Source organism: Salvelinus sp. IW2-2015, unplaced genomic scaffold (assembly GCF_002910315.2).
Source record: "Salvelinus sp. IW2-2015 unplaced genomic scaffold, ASM291031v2 Un_scaffold1541, whole genome shotgun sequence".
Taxonomy (NCBI): Eukaryota; Metazoa; Chordata; class Actinopteri; order Salmoniformes; family Salmonidae; genus Salvelinus; species Salvelinus sp. IW2-2015.
The window spans coordinates 152622-172304 of record NW_019942975.1 but is presented as its reverse complement, the minus strand read 5'-3'; the positions used below and the strand labels follow the sequence as shown (position 1 = coordinate 172304).

General features: G+C 42.7%; 2 protein-coding genes across 3 annotated transcripts in view; one reads left to right on the top strand and one right to left on the bottom strand.

Annotated features, from left to right (window-relative positions):
- The first annotated feature begins 9176 nt into the window (after positions 1-9176).
- The window catches only part of LOC112071186 (large ribosomal subunit protein eL32), an 18377-nt gene continuing 7870 nt past the window's right edge, over positions 9177-19683 (top strand). The window contains exon 1 of the mRNA XM_070439292.1: positions 9177-9221. The gene's annotated coding sequence lies outside the window, so the exon portion shown is untranslated. The remainder of the gene's footprint in view (positions 9222-19683) is intronic.
- The window catches only part of LOC112071187 (cullin-associated NEDD8-dissociated protein 1-like), a 15040-nt gene continuing 10441 nt past the window's right edge, over positions 15085-19683 (bottom strand). Inside the window, exon 5 of one of the 2 annotated variants that reach the window (XR_011475786.1) lies at positions 15085-15134. The gene's annotated coding sequence lies outside the window, so the exon portion shown is untranslated. The remainder of the gene's footprint in view (positions 15135-19683) is intronic. The other variant, XR_011475787.1, reaches the window with a different exon arrangement.

Here is a 19683-nt window from a genome sequence, read left to right as displayed (position 1 = left end):
GTCTTTTCTGTTGAGTGTTTTAGCTGTATACCTCATGTAGGCTAACCACATATTTTTCCTCCCCTCATAACCAGTTTCAGTGCCTAATTGGTCACTGTTCTGTGATATCCTTAACATTTATTACTGCACCGGGTTCCAATACTTTAGTTGGTGGATTTAGAGGTTGGGACCTGGAGTGGTGGAGCCGTTCGACTCGGAATCTGGTCCTCTGTCCGGGTTGGAACTGGTGGTGATTTTCGGCAGTACCTTCAGGGCAATTGAACCCATAAAGGTCGTATGTCCCGGACACCTATTCCCAGCGTGATATGTTCCTGTATCCGAGGAGCTTTGACAGACTTAATTGTTTGTAGGATTTCATCACCTTTACAAACATCAGACTGCCCCTCACGTCCTTCCACGATAAGGGAAAACCTGTCTACTTTTGTCGGGTCCCCTATGCTGTAACTGGTAACCCCTCCTCCATTCCCAATAAGGACCGTATTTTAATCTGTAATCCCAATAAGCACACCCATGCCCATTACACAGGCTACACTGGCACCCTCCTATACCCAGGTGTTAAATACCAAACATTTTGGTCAACTTCTTCTGGTTTCCACAAATATTCCAAATTTCTTCCTGCCTTATCCAAGATTCAGTGATCCTTGGTTATATACAAAATCCTCATCGTCTAAATTATTGGGTCAGGTTACCCTCTTAGCTTCTTCGGGGGCTCATGGGTATCAGGAATATGGCTCCACAATTCCAAACAGCTCAGAACAACCAGTTCTGTAAAAGCCCCACCCTCTCCCGAGGACACATCATCAGCCAGAGGCCAAGCCACCACTTTCACTTCTATGAACGCTCACAGGGAGGAAAAGTCGGTTGTATAAGGAATCGTTCAGTATGAGAGTTGGCCCCCAGTTTCCCTGTTGGTTCTGGTTCTGGCTTTCCTACCCCTGTGATTGTTCGACCAGTTGTCAGTGTGTCTTACCTATACACATGTGTTGATATGCGCCCCAGTAGCTCTTTCAGCTATTCTCACCGCAACAGGCTGTCACCGTCAGGAATACTTGGTATGGCCCTACGCCAATGGCTTGGCATTCCACCTATTCTCCTCATGACTCTGGGAATTGCATGAATCACCTTTTCCTGTAATTCACCTGTAGTTGCATAAAATCTTGGACATATTCAGGTTTTGGTTTAACAAACAATTTCTCATTAATTCTATCTGATTAGAATCTGTTCTTCTTTGCCATACTTGTTCTGGTCCCTAACTCTGTCATTCTACTTTGTTCTAATCTGATTTAGCTAGAATGTCCCTCCATTATTATCCTGAGTAACACAATTCTAGGGATAATATCTTGACCTAATATTCAGTTTACCATACTCGTGTCCGCCAAGAAGTTGGGGAAGCGCGATATATTTTTTTTAATTTAATTTATTTTATTATAAACTAATAGGCCACACCACACACAAGTGCCCTATTCCATCCCCTTTTGATACATGGCCTCCGCCCTTGTATCAATACTGGTGCAAATCAACAATTCGTCTGTCAAGTGTCTTATCTACTTTTAAAGAGTTTCTGTAACTGCTTTTGGTATGGTCTACCTTTTTTATTTCCACAGGCCCTAGTCAATGCTATATTTCAACCTTGTTGTTGCTAAACTTTCCTCCTCCGCTCTCAACCTTCAAGGTCTAGCAGTGTGGGGAGGGCCTCTTGTCTGCCCTTTCCCTATCTGTCTGTAGCTCTGTCTGCATACAGTCAGTAACAAACTAGTGTTTGTTTCCAAACATTAACTGTAGTCTACTGTTTGCCTTATCTGACTGATGGAATTAAAAAACAATGTCTATATGTGGCAATTTCTAAAGTTCCTTACATAGGTTTAGATTAAGGTTATCTCCATCTATCAATTATGCATAGTATGGGATCCATTATCTACAGTAAATTACCATCCCTAAGAACTGCAAACAATTTTTTTTTTCATAATTAAATTTCATGCTTATAAAATACTATGTTCCTACCTCATCGTTTTCTTTTTGCCCTGTTGGGTTAAAATTTCCTAAATACTTAACATGAGTCTACCTTTTTCTAAAACGGTATCTAACTAATTTTCTCACCGTATTTATCTAAGAAAAATAATACACTATATATTTCAATTCACCGCCTTGTTGTATTAAAATTAACTTAAACTCAGTATTACCAATGACCTTAGATTCTCCATCCAAATTGCTTTCCAATGAGGCTGATCAGACACAATGGAAGCCTATGATAGAAGTCAATAAGTCATACCACCACTTCAAAGAAAGTGTTCCTTACTACATTAACATATATATTTTTGTCTTATATAAAAAAAAAAATTACAGTCAAATATTTTTCTGCATGTTGTAATCCAGGTTCCCAGAACCTTCCTTTATCAAAATAAAACCTGTATTTAAATAAACTTCTAATATTCGCATTTGTGAGTGTATTCCTTTTAAGATACCTTATGGCTGGGAAACATTGGAATTCCCTCAAACCCAGACGGTTTTACTAAACAAAACCTAAAAACTTATAATAATTATATTGGTACCCCTCAAATCATTAGTTTAATTTCCTTCATGGTTTATCTAAAACCATTCAGTCTCTTCAAACAGTCTCCCCATTTTGGCTTGATAGGAAACCCCTGCCTATTTAGAGACACAGGAACTGTGATAAACGTGCACTGGTCCCTTTAAAATCTAAATCGCACGCTTTCCAACTTTTCTTCTACTCTCTTTTAAAACACCAATGTACTCGCTAAATTTATAACGTATGTCAGTCAATCCATAAGAATAATAACATTTTCGATGGCACAACGTCTATCGATTCCCGTTATTAACTGTCTTCTATGATTAGTAATTAAAATATGACTCCAGTCTCTATACATTATTTCAGAAGAACATTTAAGGCAACACAAACGTATCACATCGAATCGCCTCGCTATTATTTCGACTGGAAATTAGTCTATCAATTTAACCCTAAACAAGCTAATTAAAACGTTCAGTTTATATCCTAACAAACGCTAACTACCGTATCACCCCTTTCCCGGCAAAACATATCAGTATTTGAATTACAACCAGAATTAATTTTAGTCTATCGGTGCCATAGGCTGAGATATTTGGAGGCGGCAATAACCCTATATTATAATTCTCTGATGAGACACATTCCAGAAAATTAGCCCTATTTAAAGGTCCAACTTTTCCCCAGCAAGGATTCCTACTTATTCTCTCTCTCGTTCTCTCTGTATGTCCCCCTTACCTTGTAACCTTCTTTTTTTTTCCCTGGATTGACAGCCCGGTATTTAACCCTCGACCTGCTGTTTAAATGACTATCTGCGCCTTTTCTTTGACTGTCTCTATACACTTCTCTCCACTTTCTCTAACTCTATTCCCTTTCTCAATAAGTTTGCTAACTCCTGTCCCTAGTTCGGTTAAATCTTTCTAACTTTCCCAGAGTAGCATACTTATTCGATTCTGTCTGGTCCACTCTCTCTCTCCTCTCTTATTCTGGCTTCAGACAACCACCCTACGCGGTGTCTGCCCTCTACTTCTCTGTCTACTTCCCCTATATTATCTTCCTATGCATTGCCTTATACTAATCTAATTTTTTTTTTTTTTTTTTTTTTTTTTTTTTTTTTTTTTTTTTTTTTTCTACATTCAAATTTTTCCTAGCCTCAAATTCGTACTTCTTTCTCCATTATGGTAATTAGATTTACCTCTTATCCCGGTTAATTCCGGGACCCTCATTTGAGGATTTACTACCCATGTTTGATAATCGCTTGCCGTTCCTAGTCACTATAGCATTTACACTATCTATGTGTATAATTTCTATGGTATGTATCTGTCTCTATGATCTATGTGTTGTGCCAAGAAAGAGGAAAGAGCTTCTCTGTTATCTGATTTCCTATAAAAACTTATGTTCTATGGTAATCATCAATATCCTGTCGGGTTCCCGTCTACCGGGAGTCCGTAGGCGGCACTACTACTGCCTTCCTCTATCCACTCTCTGTATAGTTTTTCTCCCTTCCTTTCCCTCTTTACGCATTTATTTCTAAAAGGTTGCGATTTAATGTCTTTACACTTTTTCAACATATTGGTGCTCCATGATAGGGTTTTTATTTGAACTCCTGGGGGTAAGTTTTAAATAGGAATATAATTTTGAGGTTTCCAAATGTGCTCATATTGTTCTATTATTTTTATTAATAATATCTTTATCTCTGACAGTAATTATTTAACTGGACACGGAGAATAAGGTAATCCACCCGTCATCACGCCACAATCCCAGTGGGGAATTACAATTTGTATCATGTCCCCATATCTAATATGTACCTTAACTTAATACTCATCAATCAAGTTAAAAAGTAAATTTCCACAATACCAATGCTAAGATTCAACGTTGTGGTTAATATATGGATTTGGTAATTATTGTCAAATGTTGAAATATACAGGTTTGGTCTTTTAGCAATGTTCTAATAGATTAGTACAGTTAATAGGAATGCGTCTTACATAGGAATATACGTTCACAGGAGGTTTTGTAGGGCTTAAATGGGTTTTCACTTAACTTTCTTTTATCTAACATTGTAATGGAGACTCACTTTAACTTTCTATAATTCAACAATATAATTCTAACATATAACACACTCCCTTACTGTGTTCACTCACTAGTTAGATCAGATTGAATGTTAACTAAAAGGGAAAAACAAGGTATATTTCGCCAAATATACCTTTCAATTAATCACAGTCAACACCCAATGGGGACTGTATAAATTGTATAAATTGTTATAAATTGTATAAATTCAGGGCCAATCTTACGTACTTTTAACTGTATCATTTTCTCGTATTTCATGCAAATGAAATTCATATTTCATGTCCGCGACCGTTTAAAATCATTCTCACCGATCAGCTCCAATGAAATATCTATGTCTGCAGTCACGTGGCAGTTTCAGTTAATACAATCGTAGACATCCATTGAAAGGTCCCTGACCTCATTCAAACTGATACCCAACTCCTACTTGAATATCAGTGTTAATTCTTTCATACGATTTTGAAGCGTCCTCTAAATCTTCATTCACACAGTAAGCTTCAACTTACAACGCATACCGAACTCGGCCATCTCACTTAATACAAACTTCATTCACTGTTCTTAATCCACCCTCAACTCATGCTTTTGGACATATAGCCCATTGGGCATCTCACCCTTATTCATACACGCTGGCAATTCACCGCAGTACATCACATTTTGTTCGTTATATCATAGAATCCTGGCCAGATCAAGATTGCATCACACTTTGTCCCATGATTTTTTTACAATATAAACTAATTAACCTTTTGGCAACTTATATCAAACAGGTTATCTTCACAAAACTAAATTTGGGATAATGCCAATGTGCAGAACTTCAGTTTTTCAACAATAGGTCATCTGCTTACACTTATTTATTTATTTTTAATTTTGACCGGACCTTTTTTGTGAGAAACTACCGTTCGCATAACAGTACATGGTCAATTTGCCTTGCACGCCAATGTCGCAGCGAAGTCCTCTTCAACCAGATACGTCGTCGGGGTCACCATGTGAAGGTTGCGTCAATCAAATCTTGGATCAGCGAATAAATGTGATTCCAAAGTCACCGATATACTTTAAGTATTTTTATTTACCATAAGCTCAGAATGGTAAATGCAATTTTCGTATATACGGGGTTTCACTGTATCACCACGCAGGGTAAAGCATGAGAACTGTACTGAAATAGTACAGACATCTTCTTTTAATACTGGTTTCCAGAGTTAGTTCCAACTTTAGAGTTGGCCTGTCAGTAGAGGCTAGCGTGGTTTAAAACTTGCTAGCCTATCGGTGTGTTCAGTCACAGCACTCAGGATTGAAAATGTTCCGAATGGTTCTTTGTGAAGATTGAGCTGATTGTAGTTTCATCTCATTCCTACCGTTCCTGTTTCCTTGTTATTCACATTTTTCCATCTTGTCTGCAACCCTTGTGGTTTGCACGAGTCGACACCCTAGATTAACAACAAGCTTTCTGCATCACACTATGTTTGTGATTAACATGTCCTCTTCTATAAGGCATAAATTTAAAATTTTAAAAAATGTTTTAAAAAAAAAAGAGAAAAAAACCATCCTTTACACATGTCACCACATTCCATGCACGCTGTGGTGATGGCATCGTTTTTTGTGTGGCTATCTAGCTACCTTTACAAGAGTGAAAATACTCGCCTTTATCCATACCAGCAGGTCTCCCATAAAAAGTCATGTTGATTCATTGGACATAACAATTCAATATGGAGCCAGAATTAAGCTCAGTGTTCTGTGTAATTCATCGACTAGATAGAAAGTTAATTTAGTCTGCGTAACTCTCTAAGCAAAAGACAACTGTAGTACTTAGCAATTTCAATCACATGAGACACACCTGTCTCTTCTATTTACAGACATTACTTAGATTGAGAAGAGACTTCCATACTGTTATTGCTCATGGTGTATACTATGTGTTTGTTGTTTTTAAACACACAGGAAACCAAGAAGCTACAGTCCACCATTGTGGGTGGCCCGAGTAGAAAACGGTGGTACGTAATCTCATTCAATGTAAATCATTCATAAAACGTGAACTTCATTTACTGTGTGAATATCTTTAAGTCATGCATATTTATGCTAATATTCCATTGGCCTTAGGTCCTCCATTTTTCGAACGTGAAGCGTCCTTACCCTAACAGGAAGGACAGAAAAAGTGTCGCTTAAGGTATGACTTCGTATTGAGTAAATAAGATCACAGTTAGAGTGACTAACATTCATAGTGGAACATTCAACAGGCTTAGTCTACCTAAGTGGAACAACGGATTGCAATGCATTTGTCAACCGGTGGTGCCAATTAATGCATATCACAACGGTCGAAGGTGCGTATACTTGCTGTCGCGGCCGTTAAAGGAGTGGACCAAGGCGCAGCGTGATTGAATCCATTTCTTCTATTTATAAACGAAGAACACTTAACTCACAAACAACAAACCGAACCGTCGAGCCAACGTAGTGCTCACAGCAACTAAACAAGGACAACTACCCAAACCAACTGGAAAATGGCAACCTAGAATCGGCTCCCCAATCAGAGACAACGATAAACCAGTTCTCTTTTGATTGGGAACCCCACTCAAGCAACCATAAACCTACATACCCCTAGACAATTCAAAACCCATAGATAACCAAAAAAAGACAAGAAACCTAGCACTACAAAAACAAACAAACCACCCTTGTCACAACCTGACCTAACAATACATAAAGAAGCACATAAACTAAAGTCATGGGCGTGACATGTCCCCCCAATGGTGCACTCACCCGTGTTCCAAACTACTATATGGACTAGCTTGGTAGATTTCCGGGTCTCCAACCCTGTTCCTGGAGAGCTACACGTGTCCGTAAGGTTTTTCACTCCAAACCTGTTCCTGGAGAGGCTACCTCAGTAAGATTTTCAACTCTGAAGCCTGTTTCTGGAGAGGCTTCGGTGCCATGACATACGGCTGTGCATATCACAACTGCTAAAAACTAAACACCCCCTGTTCCTGACCTGAGCTAGTCCAGCATATAAAAGTCACTCAACTCGAAACCGTTGCCTTGCATGAAGCTACACGCAGGTTCACTACTATAGTATGACTGGTAATGGCCGTCCATAAGTTCAGATCTCCAACCCTGTTCTCGGAGAGCTACGTCCAGTAAGTTTCACGTCCAACCCTGTTTTGAGAGCTACCGATCCAGTAGTTTTCACTCCACGTCTACAGACTACCTAATGTCAATGTTTTCCTTCGTTATGGAGACTACCGTCCCAGTAAGTTCACTCCAAACCTGTTCTGGCGAGCTACAGTCCATAAGTTTTCACCTCCAACACCTGGTTTCTGGAGAGCCTAACCGTCGCAGTAGTTTTCACTCTAAACCTGGTTTCTGGAGAGCTACCGTCCAGTAAGTTTTTCACTCTCAATAACTGTTCGGGGAGGCTAATCCCGTCCAGTTAGATTTTCATCTCTAACCTGTTCCTGGATACTCCGTCCAGATAAGTTTTCGCTCTAAACCTGTTTCCTGAGGAGCTACGTCCAGTTAGTGTTTTCGCTCTAAACCCGTTCCTTGGAGAGCTACCGTCAGTAAGTTTTCACTCTAAAACTGTTTCTGGAGAGCTACCGTCCAGTAAAGTTTTCCCTCCAAAACCTGTTCCTGAGAACTTACGTCCAGTAAGTTTTCCTCCAAACCTGTTCCTGTGGAGGCTACGTCCAGTAAGTTTTCACTCTACCACCTGTTTCCTGGAGAGCTACCGTCCAGTAAGTTTTCACTCTGAACCTGTTTTCTGGAAGCTACGTCCAGTAAGTTTTCCCTCTAAACCTGTTTCTGAGAGCTACCGTCCTGTAAATTTAAACGCTCCAACACTAATCCACACACCTGACTTCTAATAATTAGATTTTATACATTTTAAGTAATCAGGAGCTTGTTAAATTAGGCTGAAAAAGGAGAACGAGTGCCGTTTTAAAGATAATGCATTTTACATGCCATTATCATTCAACAACAGTCAAAACTGTTTTAGGACACACTAAGGGCCCTGGTGGAAAGTAGTGCGCTGGCAGGAATATGGTTCCATTTGGGAACTTCAGCAGAAGTGTGGGGGGGTTTGTAGCTGCAGTGCTAGTTGACTAGCTGTGTGTGGATCTGTGGCACTGGAGCTGTCCTTATGTACGTAGTTCTCCTGTGATGGTGATTTTCACTTTATCACTAAATCCTATTTTGGTGGTTTGCGGAATTTCGGTTATTAGCGATTGTGGGCGGGTCGAACAAACATCTGGACCGCGCGCGTCACTAAGTTTGGAGGTTCGTACCGCAGAACTCAAGTAAAGCCAGGAAACCTAGCAAACTCAGAATGACTGGTGCCATCTTGCTTCTGGACACCAGTGTAGCCATATAGAAAACGAGAGTACCTAAATCTGGTCTAAAACCCATGACTCCTGTACTTATCGCTTCCAAAGTCAGCCGTGCTATTGTACCAGTCAAATTTTGAGTGATTTAAAATACATTTTTGTAAAGCCTGATTTTGTCTGATTATTTTCTACGTTTTATATGTTCTCCTGGAGTTGTTTCTATTCTCGTCTATCGTCTGATTCTATTTCATTCTTTCACTTTATTACCCAGAATTCCGTTCACATCCCCCCCCCTTTTCTCTGGCCTCACTACCTGTAGGCAGCATACAGCCCTAACGGTTAAGTAAGATGTATATCTGTAATCATCTTATAATGTATGACTTTACTCCATAAAAAAACAACGATATTCATTACATATTCATCAAACTTTATACATATTTCGTTATTGTTGCTGAACTTTGTAATATGTGTCACTTTTGTTTCAAGAAAACGGGGACACTGAAATGTGAATCAGATTGGGTTTACCTAACCTTGTGTTATTGAACTCTGCTCGCTAACAGCTGAGGTCCGTCCAGTTTTGGACACGGTGGTCAGACATGTGAGGCTGCATGTATTTCCCACTGATCTACTAGGGAGCTTGGGAACGGGTCGATTCACAGTTTTTCAGACAAATATCTAGTAGTAAACTGTAGGTTGAGTGCGTCGGCTACACACCACGTTGATCCATTGTATCACAGTAGGTCCAGTGCATTACTTTTGCCACATTGTGACAAGTAGTACAAGTACGAGTAGGAACGTTAAACATAAATGAACACTCTTCAAAAATTGATCAGGCACATCAGGAACAGCTGTGCGAAATAGAGCAGCTAGTTAGCGTAGCAAACGACGTAGCAAATACTAGTCAAATCATCTCAAAGCAGTGATTGTTGGCTAGCTAGCAGCTAGCTACACTAAACGAATATAAACGCAACATGTTTAATGAGCTGAATAAAAGATACCTTCAAAAACCTTATTTCGCTTCAATTTGTGTACACAATATGTTTACATCCATGGTTGTAGCATTTTCTCTTTTGCCAAGATCAAATGCCACACTGTTCAATTCGATGGATTATCAAGATGCCTGATTAGCATGAGACAATACATAGGTCTGCCTTGTGGCTGGGACATGCATGTTGCATTTATACTTTGTTCAGTACATATTTTTTTAGCTGGATGAAACTTTGCGTCCAACGAGAATAGCCTAATAAGCTCAAATCGGCTGTGTACCTTCCTTCAACGGAGTTGTGCACTGACTAGTGTGAGTGGACAATAGATCCGATTCCTCTCCAAAAAAAAAATGTAACTACAGATTTCAGCACACCCAGAGAATAGCAACAAGGAGCATTTTTAATAACACTTTCATTTTTATATGTCGGAGCTACTAAGTCCACCCACACTAGTATGCCCCACAGTCAACTCCATTGAGGTGAAGTATAAAGTTTAGTTGCTACCAAGAATCATTCAGTCGTTTCAATATAACCAGTAGCTAAACCAACACACATGACAAGTGTTGGGCTCCTGATGGCTCAGCTGTCTAAGGCATGCATCTCAGTGTTAGAGGTGTCATTACAGACTCAGGTTAAATTCAAGGCTGTATACAACCGGCGTGATGGGAGTAACCATAAGCGCGGCGCACAATTGGCCCAGCGTCGTCTGCGTTTGCGGATTAGGCCGCCATTGTAATAGAATTTATTAACTGACTTGCCTAGTTAATAAAAATAAAACTCGAAGGGCTCTAAGTGCTACTATTTGGTCGCATATGCTCCTACATATTCTTGCTATACTAGAATTTTATTTGGGAGCCCAGTGCCCTAGGAAGAAAACATCGCCCCATATAACATTTAGTAGCACAGGAAGAAAATAGGTTCTTCAGGAGATTGAGCTCCTTAACCCCTGTATTTTGTAATTGCTGGAAATTCTTATCATTAATACATAGCAATATTTTTAAATTGCACTCCGAAATTAAATCAAAATGTCAGTATCGAGCCCTGAACAAGTGGGTAAAGCTGGCTAATAAAGGGCTTTAAATCCAATGGAAAGATGATGAGCAAAGACGCTTTGTTTTTTCTCCCAGGCTACTGCTAACTTTTTACATTACATTTTACATTACATTTACATACATTTAAGTAATTTAGCAGATGCTGCTTATCCAGAGCGACTTACAATTTGGAAAGTTCATACATATTCATCCTACAGACTCCTGTTTTTCTTGTACCTCCAGGCAGCATGGCAGCTCTCAGGCTCTGAAAAGGCTAAGATCGTCAAAGAAGAGGGTGAAGAAGTTCATTCAGACATCAGTCGGACCGCTATGGTGAAAGTCAAGTAACGGTTCAGACCACAATTACCTGAGTTAGAGCAACGTCTATTTAACCCTCGCTACGTGGATGTGTTAAAATCCAGGTTCACATTTTATTAGGAAAAAAGTTGTTCCTTCTTGACCAAGTTCCAGGTGCTCCTTCATCAACAAACATCATCTGAATGACGACTCCCTTCAAGTTCCACCTGCCTGATCTTTGACAATCAGAGCAATCTCTTTTGCCCAGAATCGTGCTGTCTGTGTAAAACGTACTAGCTGGTTATGTATTACAGGATACTGTCCTTACTACTTATCTAATCTCTCCTTTGTAGCAAAACTGGCGTAAACCCGCGGTATCGACAACATAGGGTGAGGCGGCGCTTCAAGGGCCAGATGCTGAATGCCCAACATCGGCTACGGCCAAGCAACAAGAAGACCAAACACATGCTGCCCTCGGCTTCAGGACCCAGTTTCTGGTGCACAACATCAAGGAGTCTGTAGGTCCTCATGGATGAGCAACAAGTAAGATCCCCAACCACAGGTGTCTTTAGTGAGATTTTAGGTTCTGAACAAACAGAGTAATTGACTCATGACTAGGAAAAAAAGCTCAAACCAAGTGTTTTTTTTTCCTTTTTCCCCAACCCCACTGGGTCAATATCAGTTGCAAAAGACACATACAACAACATCACACAAGCACATCTTTATACTTCTGACTAGGAGGATCACCTCCTTGCATGCTAAGATAACCATCCTTCCTCCGGTGTTAGACAGAAACACAGTAAGTTCCTCTTACTGTATTCGTCATGGCTCTGACTGTCTCTACGAACCTCATGGCCTGCTGTCTCTAGGAACCTCATGGCCCTGGCCTGTCTCTAGGAACTCATGGCCCTGCTGTCTCTAGAACCTCATGGCCCTGCCTGTCTCTAGGAGGACCACTCATGGCCCTGCTGGTTCTAGGACCTCATGGCCCTGCCTGTCTAGGAACTCCTGGCCTGCCTGTCCTCTAGAACCTTCATTGGCCCTGCTGTCTCTAGGAACCTCATGGCCCTGCTGTCTCTGAACCTCAATGCCTGCCTGTCTCTAGGAAACCTCATGGCCTGCCTGTCTCTAGGAACCTCATGGCCCTGCTGTCTCTAGGAACCTATGGCCATGCCTGTCCTCTAGGAATCCCCCAACCTCATGGCCCCCCCTGCCTGTCTCCTAGGAACCTCATGGCCTGCCTGGTCTCTAGAAACCTGCTGGCCCTGCTTGTCTCTAGGAACCTCATGGGCCGCCTGTCTCTAGGAACCTCATGGGCCCGCCTGTCTCTAGAACCTCATGGGGCCCGCCTGTCCACTAGGAAACCTTCAATGGCCCGCCTGTCTCCTAGGAAACCTCAATGGTGTCCCGCCTGCTCTAGGAACCTCATGGCCTGCCTGTCTCTAGGAACCTCATGCCTGCTGTCTCTAGGAAACCTCAATGGCCTGCCTGTCTCTAGGAACCTCATGGGCCTGCCTGTCTCTAGGACTCATGGGCCGCTCTGTCCTCTAGTGAACCTCATGGGCCCGCCTGTCTCTAGGAACCATCATGGGCGGCCTGTCTCTACAGGAACTCATGGGCCTGCCTGTCTCTAGACCTCAATGGCCCGCCTGTCTCGTAGGAACCTCATGGCCCCGCTGTCTCTAGGCACCTCATGGCCCCGCCTGTCTCTAGGAACCTCATGGCCCTGCTGTCTCTAGGAACCTCATGGCCCAGCTGTCCCTCTAGGAACCTCATGGCCCTGCCCTGTCTCTAGGGACGCTCATGGCCCAGCCTGTCTCTAGAACCTCATGGGCCCAGCCTGTCTCTAGAACCTCCATGCCTAGCCCTGTCTCTAGGAACCTCATGGCCCTGGAAGAGTAATGCTGTGTGTGGAGATGTTCTTCGACGTGGCCACCCCCTTCCCGCGTTTCTTCTCTCCTCTGTTGGACTTGTCTGGAGTTGAGATCACATCCCCTCATGTCCCTGGTTCTGCAGGCCACTGCCTGCTCATCCATAACTGAAACTAGACTCTTTCCTTTGTTCCTAGGAGGGAGGATTCAGCTTCTACAATATATAATTTGAACAGAATATGAACTTCTGGCACTTTTTTTTCTCACTCATTAATTTTCTATATCATTCCCACACACCAAGTTCCTCTTGACCTTCCTTGACCCCCTAATACTATACATTACTTATGCATATAAAGTCATCAAAGTATGGTAACTGAATGAGTATTTCAAGATAGAATCCAACAGGTAAAGATGTGGTTGCAGATAGAAATGTAATGAATAGAGCTGACATATGATTCCCTATTCTGCATGAGACAGAAATACAAGAGTAGAACATGACTATCTGAACGCCTGTAATGTAAAAAGGCCACTGAACGGCTGTATCTGGCCCTGGTGCTGCGTTCAGATGGCGCAAACTTGAAGGAATGTTCAATTAGATCCTGCTAATGTACGGAACAACATGTCTCCTACGTGTAGAATAAGAGTCATGTTGGCTTTAGTCATGTTATTGGTAATGTTTCATCACAACGTTTTCCTATTGAACACAGCCCGAATGTAGACTCATTATACAGCATATGGTGCATGTTATGGTGAAACTTGAGTAATATTGGCACGTGAATTAAGTCTTTTTTTGACTATCCTTTTTTTCTGTCCATTTTACAGTATTTCATTTAAATTTGTTATGTGTTCATTCACATATTCATTAGTTCATATTGCAGGCTCTAAAAGTGCGACAAATATTTTGCCGTGTGGACTAGTTTGGTGTGCCAAGGAGAAAAATTCTCCCCGATAATAATTGTAATGGTAAGACCTATCGCTGTAGCGGTGTTTCAGAGTTCTCTAGAAAAAAGAAGAGTGCAGATTCCGTTTAGCATCATCAGGTTGGGCACCATTACTACAGCAAAAAGAGCTTGCTTCTAGCCCAACACTTGGCAACAAGAATCGGACCCCATATTAGGTGGCACATTTTTATCTTCCCTTAAGCGAATCACTGGGAACGCATTCTTACATGTGCAACCTGGTTCTAAAATTACTCGCAGTGTTCCACCATTTTGCTTACACTTTGTTCAGGTCATCTTACTCATTGGCTAGCTAGCTAAACCACCTGGTAACTGTACCAGTATAGCCAAACATTTGGGGCCACAGAAAAGGGATAGCTTCTTCAGGAGACCAACGAATGAATGACATCATTTTGCATGTCATCATCACAGACCTGATAATTTTTAGAGACAGTGTACCATTTTTTCCATGTAACCATCTCAAAAGAAAACTAGTGCTTTTAACACAATGTAGAAACCTTTTATCCACATGACTTTGTAATTTCAATGACGGTATCGTATTAACATTTTAGTTTTATAAATAAACAAAATGTTAGTTTCTAGGACCAACAAGAGTTCATAGGCTGTATCTCAGTAAACCCAAAATGCAAATGCATGCGATCTCTGACTTTTAATCTGGATCCTTGTTTTGTGTGCCTAGCCTGGTGGAACCAGCCTGATTTCTTCAATAGATCCTTGTTTGTGTGTCTAGGCCGTGGTGGAACCAGCCTGATCTCTCAATAGATCTTGTTTGTGGTGTGTCTAGCCTGGTGGAACCAGCCTGATCTCTCAATAGATCCTTGTTTTGGTGTGTCCTAGCCTGGTGGAACCAGCCTGATCTCTCATAGATCCTTGTTTGTGTGTCCTAGCCTGGTGGAACCAGCCTGATCTCAATAGATCCTTGTTTTGTGTGTCCTAGCTGGTGGAAACCAGCCTGATCTCAATAGATCCTTGTTTTGTGTGTCCTAACCTGGTGGACCACATGATCTCAATAGATCCTGTGTTTGTGTGTCCTAGCCTGGTGGAACCAGCCTGATCTTCTCAATAGCTCATATCCTGAAACACATGTGAGACCTAGCGGTCTGTCTGCTTGACCTATGCAGGCTTATGTGGGGTCCTGGCTTGACCAGGCTATTGTGGTAAACGGTGTCCTGCCGTAAAGCGGTTGTCCTTCGTGGGTATATAAAATCCCCTGGAGATTTAGTAGCGTCTGACTCTCCTCTGGGTGGTCTGACTCCTCCTCTGGGTGGTTGACTCATCCTCTGGGTGGTTCTGACTCCTCCTCCCTATGGGTGGTCTGACTCCGCCTCTGCCCCTGCTGTCATCATGGTCTGCTGGGTCATCCATACTCATGCCAAGGGTTTGAACAGGAGGCGAAGAAGCAACGGCAGAGGAAGTACCCATTCTACCCTAGCTCTCCCTGTAGCCAGGAGGTGAAGTTAACCTGCTACAACGTCATGTCATAAAGACGTGTTCAGAACTGTTTTTTCAGACGGACTTGAACTATGCTTTGTACTGAACTTCTGCCCTCTTTATGTATTCTAAGGCTTTACTTGGAGGGAATAAGGTCATGTTCCCACAATATGATTTTTCTTGATGGAATGCATGGCCTTCAAATATGATTTGTTGAACGGGTTACATCCAGGATTGGTCAATTCCATTTAAATTAATTGAAAATGGAGGATGAGTAAGCGAGAGGGTTCACTGACGTCAATCTTCCATGATAAGCCACGACCGCCTTGCCTTCCGCCTTCCTGGACACGACGTCCCATTGTTAGGGAGGAGACGAGACCATCTTCATCATTTATATACAGTTATCTCTGTTAAAAAGCATTGAAACATTATAATTTCAGTATACTTCCTGAATGAAAATGTAATTGACCCTAACCCTGATGACAGTCGTTTCCTTGTTTCCCTCTTTTGTCTGTTACTGTAAACATTTCCTTGTTCTCCACAGGACCCATGCTGCAGAGATAGCCCACATGTGTCGTCAAAGAAACAGGGAAGTTGGACGTGGAGAGGGCAGCTCAGCTGCTATTAAGATCACCAACCCAACGCCAGGCTACGCAGCGAGGAACACGAGTGACCTAGCGCACCTGTTATCTATTTATTGTTTTGTTCAATAAATGATCTATACGTGTAATAGTATTCTGCCAATCTTGTTTGCCCGTTCATTCAATGTTTTTTGTGGGGGGGGGCTTAAATGAAAGTCCTAAGTTTCACATACTAGATGGTGCACAGTTAATTTAATTACTAAACATTTGTCTTATTTGCAATGTATTCGTTGGGAATACTGTATCCAACATCACAGTTACAAAAGCGCTGATATCCTGCTTGAAAAGTCATTTTTTACAAGTATTACCTGAATGTCAAGAAGCACGTTTTTCAACTCAACTTTGTATTCAAGGTAACTAGTGGCACTAAATATATTTTTCAAGTCCTTTTAAATATCACATGTTTTCCAACTATCACTTTTCCAGCAGAATAGGAATACATTTCTGAGGGAGTGAGTAATGGCGGAGAAGAGACCCTCATTGGATGCAACTGGGGAATTAACCAGATGCAACACCCCAGGTAGGGACCAGTGTTTTTCCCGATCTGGACGAGGAGGAGGGGGCTACTACCTTAGCCATACAGGTGGGAAACTGCCACCTGGGATATGTGCATATTGCTCTGCTCAATTCACAGCAGGTAGCTTTTTGAGACACGGCATCGATCATGGGTGGCTTCAGGCTGTTGCTGTTCGCCTCACGATCATGTGAGACCGAGGTCGCATGCTCAGTTGAGGGCGTGTTTGGTTGTTTTCCGGGAAGGAGCCCAGGATGGGGATGCCCTCTGGAGAAAAGGTCAGAGGTCAATCCTAAGGGGCAATGCGGAGATGAGTCATGGTCTTCAACCGCTGTCAACCTTGGGAAAGAGAATAGTGAGAAAATACTACTTATGGTGCCCTTAAGCAGGCCACTTAACCCCCTGAAATAGCTCTCCCGTCCAGGGAAAGCGCACTGTGTTGGAGGGCTGGAGCACGTTTAGGGGGTCAAGGTCTCAGCCAGAAGATGTTACCTTGGATACTGATGTCTGCCTCTCTACCTGCCTACCTGGTGATCTCGTTCTTCAGCAGATATGTTTACCTGGATCTGATGGTCCGCCTCTCTACCGCTGCCTACCTGGTGATGCTCGTTCTTCAGAGATGATGTTCTTGGATACTGATGGTCCGCCTCTCTACCCTGCCTACCTGGTGATCTCGTTCTTCTAGCAGAAGATGTTACCGTTGGATACTGATTGGTCCGCCTCTACCCTGCCACTAACCTTGATCTCGTTATTCAGCAGATGATGTTTCCTTGATACTGATGGTCCGCCTCTACCTGCCTACCTGGTGATCTCGTTCTTTCAGCAGATGATGTTACCTTGGAATACTGATGTCGCCTCTCTACCATGCCCTACCTGGTGATCAATCGTTCTTCAGCAGATGTGTTTACCTTGGATACTGATGGTCCGCCTCTCTACCCTGCCTACCTGGTGATGCTCGTTCTCAGCAGATGGTGTTCCTTGGATACTGCTGGTCCCCGACTCTCTACCCTTCCTACCTGGTGATCTCGTTCTTCAGCAGATATGTTACCGTTGGAACTGATGTCGCCTCTCCCTCTCTAACCCCCTGCCACAGCCCTGGTGATCCTCGTTCTTCAAGCAGATATGTTACCCTCGGATTACCTGATGGTCCGCCTCTCTACCCTGCCTAACCCCCTACTACCCGCTGGTTTTGATCTTCGTTCTTCAGCAGATGATGTTTACCTTGATACTGATTGTCCGCCCCTCTCTACCCTGCCCTACCTGGTGATCTCGTTCTTTTATTCAGGCATGAATGATGGTTACTCGGATGTTTTGTGGACACATGTGTGTCCCCGCCATTCTTCTACCCTGTCCTACCTGGTGATCTCAATTCTCAGTAAGCAAGATGCGTACGGCCATGACAACCGGACACCACAGGAAGTGTTGAAGCACTTAATGTCGAAAAGCCTAAGTCAGGGACAAATAGTGGCATGATGTTACCTTCCGGGGGTGGTATACCTGATGGTTCCGCCTCTCTTCTACCACTAAATATACCACTGCTACCTGGTGATCTCGTTCTTCCAGCAGCTGATGTTACCTTGGACTGGAGAGCTACCGTCCAGTAAGTTTTCACTCTAAACCTGTTCCTGGAGAGCTGCCGTCCAATAAGTTTTCGCTCCAACCTTAATCCAGCACACCTGATTCTAATAATTACCTGGTTGATAAGCTGAATCAGGTTAGGTACCACTAGGGTTGGAGCGAAAACCTACAAGAGGGTACCTCTCCATTAACAGGGTTGGAGCGAAAACCTACAGGAGGGTACCTCTCCAGTAACAGGGTTGGAACGAAAACCTACAGGAGGGTACCTCTCCAGTAACAGGGTTGGAGCGAAAACCTACAGGAGGGTACCTCTCCAGTAACAGGTATGGAGAGCCCTGCTCTAGAGGTTGTGTAACATGATTAAGCCTATGTCAACACAGATCTGAATGTTTCATATCCTTTTACTGTATACAGTTGATAGTAGTTAATGCCAAAGCTAATCACTGAATTTCCTACTAAAAGGACTCGGTCAGGTTGACAAACCGCTGTGTAATATAAACACTCACCAGGGGTTGTCATGGTGAAACAATGAGCAGTCGGGAAAAGCATTTAGTGGCTGAACGCAACAAAAAAGAAACAGCACAGCAACATGATTACACAGTTCACTCTCCACCTCTCAGTCACACAGTTCACTCTCCACCTCTCAGTCACACAGTTCACTCTCCACCTCTCAGTCACACAGTTCACTCTCCACCTCTCAGGCACACAGTTCACTCTCCACCTCTCAGTCACACAGTTCACTCTCCACCTCTCAGTCACACAGTTCACTCTCCACCTCTCAGTCACACACTACGCTCACTCACATAGTTTAGCTTTATGATTATTCAAATTTAAGGTAATCGGACCTCTATTTCAGGAGAGGAACGTCAGTGGTTCTCCCTACAGGCTGTCCTGTTCCGTTCCCCTTTAAAAGGAAGAGAGATGTTTTCCTTGGAGAGCTACCGTCCCGGTAGGTTTTCCACATCCAAACCTGTTCCTGAGGAGCTACCGTCCAGTAGGTTTCACTCTAAAACTGTATTCTGGAGAGCTACGCCGTCCAGTAAGGTTTTCACCTAACACTGTTCTGGGGAGCTAACCGTCCAGTAAGTTATTTCACTCAACCTGTTTTCCTGGAGAGCTACCGTCCAGTAAGTTTTCCTCTAAACCTGTTCCTGAAGAGCTACCGTCCAGTAAGTTTTCCTCTAAACCTGTTCCTGGAGAGCTACCGCTCCAGTAAGTTTTCACTCTAAAACTGTTCTGGAGAGCTACCGTCCAGTAAGTTTTCCCTCCAAACCTGTTCGCTGAGAGCTACCGTCCAGTAAGTTTCCCGTCCAAACCTGTTCCTGGGAGCTACCGTCCAGTAAAGTTTTCACTCTAAACCTGTTCTGGAGAGGTCTACCGTCCAGATAAGTTTTCACCCTCTGAACCTGTTCTGGAGAGCTACGCGTCCAGTAAGTTGTCCCTCTAAACCTGTTCTGGAGAGCTAACCAGTCGCTGTAAATTGTTCGCTCCA